This window comes from Rhinatrema bivittatum, chromosome 13 (assembly GCF_901001135.1).
Source record: "Rhinatrema bivittatum chromosome 13, aRhiBiv1.1, whole genome shotgun sequence".
NCBI classification, from domain to species: Eukaryota; Metazoa; Chordata; class Amphibia; order Gymnophiona; family Rhinatrematidae; genus Rhinatrema; species Rhinatrema bivittatum.
Window position 1 is genome coordinate 24,947,346 of NC_042627.1, and position 12,798 is coordinate 24,960,143.

The 12,798-nt window shown below is 40.2% G+C and overlaps 1 protein-coding gene across 7 annotated transcripts in view; it reads right to left on the bottom strand.

Moving 5' to 3' along the window:
* CSNK1G1 (casein kinase 1 gamma 1) overlaps window positions 1–12,798 on the bottom strand; it is a 251,138-nt gene that overhangs the window by 147,685 nt on the left and 90,655 nt on the right. The window contains exon 1 of one of the 7 annotated variants that reach the window (XM_029574621.1): window positions 10,583–10,622. The exons of the other annotated variants lie outside the window; for them this stretch is intronic. The gene's annotated coding sequence lies outside the window, so the exon portion shown is untranslated. Of the gene's footprint in view, window positions 1–10,582; window positions 10,623–12,798 lie in introns of those variants that run through there. 7 annotated transcript variants of the gene reach the window in all.

Sequence of the window (12,798 nt, forward strand, 5' to 3'; positions counted from 1 at the left end):
TTGACTTCCTTGCTATAGGGTGAATAGCAAGACATCTTGTATTTGAAGAGTTCCCCATAATGGGGGAACACTCATCTTGTACTTCATGAGCACTTATGCATCCAACATCAGGATGGATGCCACCTGTCTGGTGAATAGCTCTCCAATTCTGCAAATATCGCAAAACGTTCTGGCCTTCTCCTGCTCTTCTAAGTCAGAAGACAGCCCCCCTGGAGATGTGAGGACTCTGGAGAAGAGGGACTAAGAGAAGGTGTCTTTGAAGGTGGAGCGCTTTTTTTTTTTTTTTTTTTAAGACTGGAGTTTGCTCTGAAATGCTCACTAAATCAGTCTACAACAGAGGCATCCAAGAATTTTATCAACCCTAAGGGTCTCATCAATATGGCTTCCACCCTTTACCCCCTTTCTGCTGTCAGGTTCCCAGAAATTCGCTTCATTCTATCAATTTTCCCTTTCATAGACCAGGCAACAGCAGTGGGATACATATATTCCCCACTCAGGGCAAGGAGAAAGCCAGTCCTCTTTTTGCCCTCTAATTTCATCTCCCTTTTGGAACAAATAACTAATAAAAAAAAAACTTCGCTTTTGCTAATCCTTGCAGCTGTACAGAACACCATAAGCAAGAAATACATGCTTTTTTCCTGCTCCCCACTGCTCCTTTTCTTTAGTAGATTAAACCTGGATAAGTCAGTCAACCACTACCTTTTATTTCAGTCCCAGAGCCTTAACCTCTGTCCTTCCAGTATTCCCACCCTGTTCTATGACAACAGGGAACCCAGGCATGAAAAGAGGCTGCAGTTATATTTTGGTACTAGGATTGTGGTCTTGAGGTCATTTCAAGCTCTCATGTAATGTCCCTATGTCAGAAATGTTTGCCCACATGCAGAATAGAGGCCCTACAGCATAAAGATCATAGATTTTTCATACCAACAGATCATTGCAAAGACTATGGGAGGAGTGACAGCAGAAGGAATCCTGGGAGGAAGGTATCAAGAGAACTCTTCTTAAAAGGACTGACAGTCTTCTGACCCAGCAGGTCAGATACAGATTAGCAGAGACAAGACAGAATTGCACACTAACCTAAGAACATCTAGCTAACTTGAGATTCAAGGGACACTATAACGGAGAAAGGCAAAATGTGGTTCATGGGTTATTTCTGCCCACATACCTCTTTCATCCATCCCACTTAGCATTTTTAAATCTGCACTCTTACCAGCCCCACCCAATTTCATCAGCAAAGGTCCAGGGCAGCGTATGCCTCTAGTTTAAGCATTTGCTGATGACTTCATACGACAGAGAAAGACTCAAAACTACAGCAGTAGTTCCTGCGCTCTCGCCTACTGTCTGCAGTCCCTGGAGCAGGCAAGAGACACAAATATGACCCCAGAGAAAATAAGTGTTCCCACCCCTGCATTATGATGACAAAGGTGGTTTGGAAATATGTCACCTGAACTCCATGCTGAATGTAGTTCAGTAGACCTATCAGCAAAGATCAATGATATTGCATACATTTATAAGAAAATAAAATAAACCAAGCTCACACATTTGGAGGTCTGGTTGTATAATTAAGTTACAGGAACGTACAGGATAGTAGTATATAAAACTAAAGTTTCGGTTTTGTGCCCACTGGAAAAGTTTGATAACAGTAGTTGGCTTGAGAAGTTTCAAGGAGTAATTCCCCATAAGTAGTGATAGAATCTGAAGTTGTATGAATAGATTGACCAACTTTCATTCAACTTACAAAATTTGAACTAAGGAACACTTCCTATATAAAGTTGGTATATTTGCTTCCGAATGCTTTTTTTTTTTTTTTTTTAAGTCTGTACATTAGTAAAAAAAAAAACCAAAAAAAATAAATAAATAAAATGACACTCATCACTATGCTACACAGACATAACAGTATAGAAACATAAGCATATAATGAGATGGGAAAAATTCCTCAAGTGTGTCAAAGTGTTTATCATTGCCCAATCCTATTTTGTCAGTGCAAAGTTGTTCCTATGCCTAGCGGATTGAAATTTATGAGCCAGAAAAAGAACATGAGAAAAACAATTTGGAAAAAAAATATAATATATATGATTTACTAAATAAAACACATTCTATCCCATAAAAAACCTGAGGAAAATGGTGCAATTCAGAGAAACCTACATGAAAAAAATATTGAGTTCTTAAATAGAAAAGTAGGTCTTCATAAATATAACAAATAGTATCAGGGAGTCTGATTAACTTTTTTGTTTTAGAAAGCAAACCTTCATGAATCCAGATTTGGAAGTATTTCCTTTTTTGGGGGGTGCGGAAAGGCTCCATAACAAAAATCACCATTTCCAGGCCTCATTTTTTAAATTTTTACACAATTTTATAAATAAGTTATCACCATATCCTATGTTAATTGAAATGGGCAATACAGAGAATGTTATTTATTGATGATTCTTTCAAATCAAAGTGTTTTCCAAATTAAAAAGGAAAAATGTTTTAAAAAATCTCTAACAAAAGTAAAGAGAAAAAAAGGGAGAACAAGTGTGTCCATTTTATAGTGCAGACTGATGGTGATTACTGTTGAGTTACCCACTGAAAGCCTGTAGGAAGCCATAGGGTTATTTTTATTTTTTTTATTAGCAGTCTAACTTTAAAAGAATGATGGTGCAAAAAGAAGCTTACAGATTAGAAAGTTCTAAAGAAAGAAAAAAATGAGGCTTCATCAGTTTACCACTGAAAACACTTTTGGAGAGATATCCAAAATGGGGGAAAATGTAATAGCAATGGTAATTTGTTTGCCAATCAGATTTTCACAATGTCAGCAAACTGGTTTACAGTCAAAACATAAAAATCATATGTAATATACAATTAAAAAACCCACAAAATAAAAACCTAATACATACATGCTAAACAATAAAAATCTGCACCAAACTGAAAGCCAATGCAATTCTTGCCTCAAAAGTGAAAAGATCACATTTGGAAGCTCCAAAAACAATTCTTGCCACTCTAATTTGAAACAGTTGAAGTTGTCCATCATTAGCTTCAGTGATTTCTGTGTACAATACATTACAATACTCAATCAGCGACAACACTAATGAAGAAAGCATTCTTAAATTGACTTTGGATATCAATGGCATCAATCTGCAGATCAACTGAAGGCCAAAAAAAGCAGATATTTTCTATGTTTCTATCTAAACTGACAGCAGAAAAGGACCAATCGGTCCATCCAGTCTGCCCAGCAAGCTTATGGTAGCATCTGCTGCGCTATACAAATCAGGCATTAGATTCAGACAGCAACCAAGAAGAACATTGTTTTCCCAGTCTGTAAAATCCAAATAAGCATTGGGGAAAAACAAGCAAGGAAGTTAACTTGCTGGTGTGGCGGTTACTGCCCTTAACCAAACCTGATACTTTGAATGCAACTCCATCATTGCTTTCTGCTTCAACGGCAAGAGGTAACAGGGAATTGGACTCTGCCTGCAACCATCATGGGGCCCTGACTTTGACATGTCCTCTTGATAACCGCTACAGGACAAACCCTGTTAGAAGTGGATGTCCTCCCCAAGCTTCCATACCCAGTAGTTCTGGGTTGAGCTAATTTCCATTTTGCAACCATATGGAGACAACTCATGAGTGCTGGGGACAATACAGCCAGGGGGGGGGGGGGAGCCCTTGAGACAGAGCGGGGGCGTTCCCCAGGCATGATTGTGAACCTGGTGAGGCCAAGCTGAGGGGGAGGGTATGTGAAGGAGTGTACAGACAACTCTCTTTCTACCTTAAGAAGCCCGGTTCAGATTTCTAACCCAGTCCTCCTTAAGGCAGAATGCTGCAAGGGATTCTGGGTGAAGAGAGGTTCCCTTCATGCTACCATAAAAACCCAGGCCTAGAAAGCTTGAGGAGGGCTCAGGGAGCTGGTAGTATCTCTAAGGATATCTGTATGGAGGATGTTCATATGACAATTGTGCCTGATGCCAGGTGAGCTACTATTTTCGTTTCTGTAATTGCCAAACACTGTAAATAAATACACCAAAACTGGACTCGTCTCATGGTGTTTCTGGACTGTTCCAGAGGTAAAAGTAGGTCTGAATACACTACACTACCAACATCTATTATTTTACTAGCTCATTATTTAAAGTAGAAACCAGGCCCAAGACAGATTTAACAAATGACAATTAAAAAAAAAAAAGCTTAGAAAAAATCCCTAACTAAAAGCATGCACTGTATAAATTCATGTCCTTGTCGGAATCATAAGAAACCCACAAGAATTTCTTTACATTAAAAACTCTGGTCTTATGCTCTATTCATCTGTTAGCTTTATTCCTAATTTTTTCTCCATTCCAAGAACAATTCTTTTTAAATAAAGTTCTGCACCTTTCACCAAAACCTCATGATTTATAAAAATATTTGCCATATTAGGTAGTCAAAAGTAGTTCTCAGGCTTGTACCAGCATAGAAACTTGAAAAAGAAAAGACTTAAAAAGTCAGTATGAATCACAGTACATTTCAAAATATACAAAGAAATGAGCACTCTGATGTGTTCTAAGCCAGCGCTTCTCAACCACTGTGTCGCCAAGTACCGGCAGGTGTGTCGCGTGCTTCTGGTCTCTCCTGCTGCTCTTCCTTCCCTGCTGCTGTTGCCGCCGGGCTATCAGCACATTCAAGCCCAGTGGGAATGGCAGTGGTACTAGAAGAAGCTGTGGCACCTGCGGCTGGCCTTTTCTTCTTCCCGCGCCTGCATCCCCATGACCCGGAACAGGAAGTGATACACAGTGTGGTACGCGGGAAGGAGAATGAGTCGTACCGCGTGGAAAAGTAGCAGCAGGGGCAGCATCATCGGCCCCCGAGCAATCAAAGCAGCTGGTAATCGGGAAAAGAGACAGAAGCATGAGTCTCCCGCGGCCGATGGGATTCTTCTTTCTTGGCCTGTGGGGGCTGGAGGAGGAGGCTGCTGCACCTACCATTTGAGTTTTGGGGGGGGGGGGGGGGGGGGGGAGAGGAAGTGAGTGAGAGAAAGAGAGAAGCAGCCAGCCTGCCTGTGTGTAAGTGAGAGAATATGAAAGTGACTGCTCAGGGAGGTGTGTGTATGTATGAGAGAGAAAAAGCATGGAAGTGAGAAAGCATGGGAGTAAGAAGCCTTGTGTTGTGGGGGTGTGTGTGAAAGAAAGCATGGGAGTGAAGCGCCTGTGTGTGCATGCATGAGAGAGAGACTGGTTGGTAAGGTGACTGTGTGTGTGAGAGAAAGAGACTGGTGTGTGGTAATGTGTGAGAGAGAATGGGAGTGAGAAAGTGATTATGGGAATGAGAAACCTGTGCATGCGAAGAGTGAGCATGGGAGTGAGAAACCTGGGTGAGTGTGAGACACAGCATGAGAGTGAGAAGCCTGTATATCTGAAAGAGAACTTGGGAGTGGGAAGCCTGTGTGTGTGTATGGCATGAGAGAAACTGTTCAGGAAGGTGACTGGTGTGTGTGTGTCACTGTTTGGGAGATGATTGGTGTGTGAGAGAGCATGACTGGTATGGTGTGTGTGTGAGAGACATGGGCCCTAAGGAAGAGGACCATGAGTATAGAGCTTAGCCACTACTGCCTGCATGGAAGAGGATAGGAGTAGGAGAGCTGCTGGAGGGGGTAAGTAAAGGTGGCTTTTTAAGTTTATTTTTCTTGATTGACTGCCATTTTAATTATTTAATATTATGTGATGTGTCTGCTTTTTTGAAATATTTTATTGGTGTTTGGAGAATTTTTAATAGTTTTTATGAGGTTTTTAATTGTTGGATGTTATTCTGTTCATAGCTGTTTTGAAACATTTATTCTGCTTATTAGTATAGTTTTACAATTATTTCTGTGTGGGGATCTATAGCTGCTTGCTAGTTCTGTTTTCCTAATAAGAGGTGTATTGGTTTTTAGGGCCTGATTTAATATTTGTAGTGTTGCTTTTTCATAGATAGGGTTGCTCCTGTTTGAGTGTATTTCATAATACAGGTGTAACTATGTGCGGATTAGTTTATGTGCATTACTACAGATCCTGGGAGTATGTTAGGTCGATTCTGTGTCTGTTACCGAGATGAGATATTTTACTAGCATGTAAGCATTTGTATCAGTCTTATTTGTTGTGTTTTCTCAAGAGGACATGCACTGGTGGTAAACTGCTGTCTTTTCATAAGTAGGGCTATTGAGCCTGGAAGTAGAAGGCGTTTGAGTTGCTGTTACTGAGATGATACCAGAACCAGAATATCTTTTTTGTAGGGTGAGTTGTATGGGGATTGTCGAAATTCTGCTTTACATCCATTATTGTGGGTCAGGGGGGTTCCTGTGGATGCAAACTGTACTTTTACATCTAGCCCCGTGACGATCATGGGTCAGTGTGTCATGCATGTGAGAAGCATCTGTCAGGTTGAGAAGCACTGCTATAAGCCATTAATAAAAGCGCTTAGAGCTGTTCTGCTAGTAAGATCACTGTGCTGCCAGTAGTGTCTTGTCCTTGTCAGAGTCATTGGACTAGAAGTTCTTAACTCCTATCCCACAAAACAGGCTCGGATTTCAGGATGTCTACAATAAATATTCACATATATTTGCGTTCATGTGATCCAAGAACCCTTAGTCTTCTTACCTATAATCTCATGATTAAAATAGTGTAGAGATTATAGGTAAGAACATGCCCATCACCTAAATGTACACTCAATCTGTGCTTCACAGTTATGTCACATTAGATATATTTCTTATGCTGTTTAAGACATTGTAGTCCTCTGGCCTACCTGGTATGAAATGGTATATTTATCCTTAGCATCACTCACAGCATCTATGTATAGCTCAGGCACATCCTGTGAAAAGGCCTCCCTTATTCACTGTTTTGGAGAACACATACAGAAAACACACACAAAAGCAGCTAACAAAGCAGAGAAAATGTAAATCTCCATAACAAGTAATCATTAAAATCAATCATGTTTTTAAATAAAATTGCAATAGCATCTAGGATATAAAACTGGTTTAATGGTATTTAAAAAAAAAATTTTTCACAGAAATGCATGTTCCTTGAGATTTTACAGTTTATTCCAAGAGTGGATTCTCAACTCAATGGTATTGTACTGAAGAGAATACCACCACATATTCCTCAAGAAACTAATGATGATCAATTAACTTGGAGAAAGTAAAGAGAAGGGTAACCAAAATGATAAAGGGCAAGGAATGGTTCCCCTATGAGGAAAGGCTAAAGAGGTTAGGGCTGTTCAGCTTGGAGAAGAGACGGCTGAGGGGAGATATGATAGAGGTCTATAAAATCATAAAAAAATTTGAAATGGGGAAATATGAATCCATTATTTATTTTTCTAATAGTGGCCAATCCAAGTCACAAGTACCTGGCAAGTACCCAAATACGCGGTTAACACGTGAAAACCAATCTAGTGGACTGATCAGGAATCTATCCAGGCTGTCTAATATTTTGGAGCTCACTACTGAGGGTTGTATACAGATGGTAGAACAGCAGATAAGGACCTTAAGACTAATCTAATCTGCTAAATTTAATTCCTGTTGCAAAGCCACAGACTCCAGTTGATTTTTTGGCTTTTTTTCCAACTTCTTCACAATCAGGAATCCTGTGCTTAGCTCAAACTTTCTTGAATTGTGTTACGGTTTCTGTCTCCAGACTTTATTCAGCTCTCCCAGGAGGCAAGTTCATGAATCCAACACCCTTTCTGTAATGAAAGATTTCCTAACGTTGCTCCTAACTTCCTTGAAGCCTCATTGCTTTAGAGCACTCTTTCCTCTGACAAAAGTTTGCATCTAGTGCCTTTATAACTCGAGGCATTTGAATGTCTATCATTCTCCATCTCTCTTCTCTACAATACACATATTTAGGTCCCTAAATCTCATTTCATAGGATGTAGACCCTGCACAATTTTGAATATTGTCCTCTGGACTGCCTCCACCCTATATACATCCATTTGGAGGTATGGCCCCCAGAACTGGACACAATATTCTAAGTAAAGTCTCAACAATGAACTGTATTAACCCTTCCCTCTCTCTGTGCATCTCATCCTTCCCTCTGGCTACTGTCTTGAAACGGTTTCATTATCTTGAGATCAGACACAATCACAGTAAGGTCTCTCTCCCCCTTAGGAAGTTGTGAGAAACAGCACTAAGTTCCCCACTTCTTGGATTGCTGCACCCCAAATGCATGGCTCTGCACTTTCTTTTTTTGTGTGTGCATTTAATCTTAACTGCAAGCAGTTGCCTGCTTCCCAAGGTCTCTCAGATCATAATCTATTTGGGCACTCCGAGGGACATCTAAATCTGTTGCAAATCTTAATGTCATCTGGAAAGAGGCAAACATTTCTTTGCAACCCCTCCGCAATTTCACTCAAAGACCCTGAACAGAATCGGCTCCAGAACTGATCTCCCAAAGTCCAATACAAAACTCTTGAATTTTGTTGTGCGACATTCCTGAGGCTCCACCACAGATCTCTTCCTCTTCTTATATATTAGGGGCCTTCTATTACAAATTCAAGAAGCAATAAATACATACCAATTTCTCTATTAACTGAGCGTAACATTTTTCACAAAAAGTATGTGGTATTCAGAAGACCCAAAAAGAAATAATCTAAACTCACCTCAAACTGACTTCACACTGAACTTAGTAAACTAATACAGCAAATCAGATCCACCATTGTACCTTCTGTGAGGGAAGATGTAGTTACATATATATACAGAGATAGAAACATATTTAGAAAACTTGCGTGGCAGCCAAATTATCTTCCCTTGTCACTTTTTTTTTTATTGTTGTTTTTATGCTTCTAAACATATGGAATGGTGGGAATAATTATATAAAAGGGGTTAATGTCCATTCAAAGGCACAATAACTGCAAAAAAGGGACAGAAATTCACATTTGGCGTGCAGAAAGAACATGTGAATATCTCAAAACGAGTTTGAAAACTAGAAATATCAGGTCAGTGATATTCCCATTGCTTTCTAGCAGGAACAGAGGCTGCAGATTGCTGGCCAGTGCTCCAGCCCAGAAGCCCCACCACCCCCCTCATCGTTCGTGCTTTGGCACCGAACAGGCACAGAGAGAGAGAAAACTGAAGCTGCTGGTGATGGATGGCATCAAAAGGCACTTTCAAAGCTACCTCCCTCATACTTCCAAAGTCTCAGACATCTCTCCCTCCCAAAGAGAGAGAAAGGAAATTACTGACAAGCTGGTAAAGGATAGTGCCAAAAAGAGGCCTGCAAACCACCTCCCCACACGTGTCAATTCACACCATCACCTGCACTTGCCCCAACTATACCCCATTATACACATAGCCAGACCCCCTAGGACACCCCCATACACCCTCAGAATCATATCGCCTACCTACAGTCATATCCACCCCCACCCCCCAGAAATCCCACCCACACAGCCTTATACTCCCTGAAAAGCAGCTTCCATTCATAGCCCTCCCCATCACAGCACCCCCCAAATCACACCCATCCTGTGTGCACAACCTCCCCCTCCTGCAAAACACACCCAGACAGGAACACCTCCACCTCACACCCACCCCTACTACAAAATCTATATTGGAAAGCATTATCAAAGCCGTGGCTGCATGCTTTCCCTATGTTTTTTTTGCCTTATTGTTTTGTCAGCCAATGTTTAAGTTTTGGTTTTTTTTGTCTGAATTTTTTTTTTTTTTTTTTTTTAACTTTTTTTGGTCTCCCTGTATTCTGTGGGGGAAGGTGCAGGCCTAGTTAGCAGCGACTGCTCTTCCTATCAGATAGCAGCAGCCACTGGTGTAGGGCCCTTCCACTGATGTAGACCCACCAAAGTTGACGCGGTATCAGGACTTCTGTTTGGGCTGGACCAGCAGTAGGCATCAGGTGACAATTTTTAAGGCATGTGTAGAATGTTCCACTCTGTAGATAACTGGGTTTTGTATTTTTTTAATATATCTACAGATCTAACAGTGTTTCTTTTTCAATAGAATTAGATATTTTTCATACAAGCATGATTGAGCTTTTTAAATTATTTCCATGACCAACATGCATTTTATTACAATAAAACAATTATCAGGATTGTGTTTGAGATAGTGCGCCATTCAGAAGGCAGAGAAGAAAAAAAAACAGCAAAGTAATGAAGAACTAATTCTTAAGGACCTTAGTCGAGACATTTTAGAACACAGCAGATACATAAGGAATGCATAAACTGCGGCTCAATCAATGCTATTAGGATCAACTAAAAGTATAATATAAATACAATAAAAACAGACCTTTCACCAAGCAGACAATAAAAACATACCAGCAAAGGAAATATTAAAACCGCATGCTCTTAATGTTTTCTCAAAAGATAGCATAAACAATATATCCAGAAGGCCCAACAAAAGCATCTCAAATTTAACATTACCATGCAATCACAGCATATATTTTGTGGCTAACAGACAACTTAACACCCTATAGTTTTTCCACTATTTTTATGCTCAACATCCCAGGTTTAGTTTTTGTCACCTCTGGTAAGTGCTGACCCTGCTGGAAACCACTACTATACTCTTGATTGACAGAGGCCTTTTCTCCCTCTTCTATGGTAAAGCCCTTTTACTATATGGCTCCATATTAGACTGTGTAAAGAAATATTATAGGCTTACTCATTTTTATTTCTCCACTAGAGCGTGCCATTCCTTTTCTCTCTTGTTTCTGTGCATTTACCCAATGTTCTTTTTTTATGCATTCTTTCTACCTCACAATCACTTTACATTTCATCATAATTCCATCCTCTTAGTACGCAATACCAACTTCCTATTACTGAATTTCTGTCACCAAGATGTCTAACAATATGAACGTGCAAAAGCAAGAGAGAGTCTTCTGCTGTCCCCTAAGGTGGTACCCTTTTACAATTAAAAAATGTCCACTAGCTCAAACATTCACTCAAAACTCATCTTTTCTTTCGGTATGGATGGCTACCAGCAATTCTACTTATTCAGTTAAGATTGAAAGAAGGTTTTGTGAAATGTGACAAAAATCTCAACAGTTTCCACCCCTCAAAATGAAGCATGCAAGGAAGCAGAGAACATTAACATATACCATGCTGAGTCCGATCAAAGATATATTGAGCTCAGCATCCCATCTCCAATAGTGTCCAATCCAGGTCACTCTAGGTAGTGGCTTTCCCAAGTTGACTTGGCTAATGTTATGAACTTTTCTTCCAGGAGCTTCTCCAAACCCTTTTTAATATGCTATGCTAAAATGTCTTTACCACATGCCCCAGCAATAAATTGCACAGCTTGATTGTGCATCAAGTGAAAAGATATTTTCTCCGATTTGTTTTAAATCTGTTAGTTTCATGCAGTGTCCCCTAATCTTGGTACTATATGAAAGGGGAAATGACTGTCCCACCTCACTCATGATTTTATAAGCCTCTGTCATATCTTCCTAACTTATGTAGCCTCTCTTTATAAGGGAGCCATTTTATCTCCTTTATCATTTTTGTTGCCCTTCTCCACAACTGTTCTAGTTCCACTATCTTTTCCGAGATGACCAAAATTACATACAATATTCAAAGTGCAGTTGCACCATAGATCTAAACAGAGGCATATGACATCCTCAATTTTATTTTCTATTCCTTTCTGAACTATTCCTAACATTCATTTATATTTCGTCTTTTGTGACACTTGAAAATGGATTATATTCTAGTAATAAAGTATTTCCATATCCCTAGAGGGCTCACAATTTAAAAGCCCTTTTTCTCAGACACAAAATAGGAGAAAGCTTAGTAAATAGGCTTTTAAGTTTGTACCTGAGGCAATGGAGAGTGAAGTATCTTGCCCAAGGTCACAAGGAGTATTAGTTGGATTTGAACCTTGACTTTCCTGGTTTGTAGCCTGCTGCTCTAATCACTAGGCTACTCTTTATTTTTTGAGACTGCCACCACACTCTTAGTCGAGCTTTCAATATATTGTACGCAAGGATTCCAAAATCCTTTTCCTAGGTGGTGACTCCAAATACAGAACCCAGCATTGTGTACCTCTAGTGAGGATGATATTCCCTATGTGAAGCACATTGCACATCTCCACATAAAATTTCATCTACCATTTAAATCCTCAGTCCCCCCCAGTCTTGCAAGATCCTTACACAATTTCCCACAATCCATTCATGTATTAACTGAATAAATGTGACACCTAACTCATTCCTTTTCTAGATCATGTAGAAATATATTAAATAGTACCTCTGATGAAAGAGAGAGACAGACAGGCTCCATAACTGCTCTGGAATTCCCTCCAGACTCATCAACCTCCTGAGAGAGAAGACAAGATCACATCACAAGGGCACAACAGGAAGCTATCTGTAAAGTCACTGCCACCGCCTCAAAGGCTTTCTTAAGAATAGCCTCTAAACTTCTTTCATGTACATCCTTTAAGGCCACGCCTCCCTCTATGGGGATAGTCATCCGCTTAGGGACAGAACATACTAGTGCATCCACTTTGGGAAAACGCATACACTTTCAGAGCCAGGGGGTACAGGCCTTCCAATATCCAACCTCCTTTAAGATTTGTCTCTGAGGAGTCCCATTCCAGATCAATCAATTCCTGAATGGCATCCATCACAGGGAAAAAACAAGAGGCTTTAAAGTAAGGAAACCAAAATGGGATTCTTCCTTAGCTCTGACTTGGCATCCAAACCGCAGACACCCAGCTGTTTCAAGGTCTGGAAAATCAGGGCTGGCAGTTCATTTCCATGAAAGAACCGCAACATGGCTCAATATGGTTCCAGTCCTGGAGGGATTTCCCCCAATTTTTCAGGGAATGAGGATCAACCTCATCAGTACCATCCAGATTCCTGACAGGAACACCAGCAGGAAGTAGAG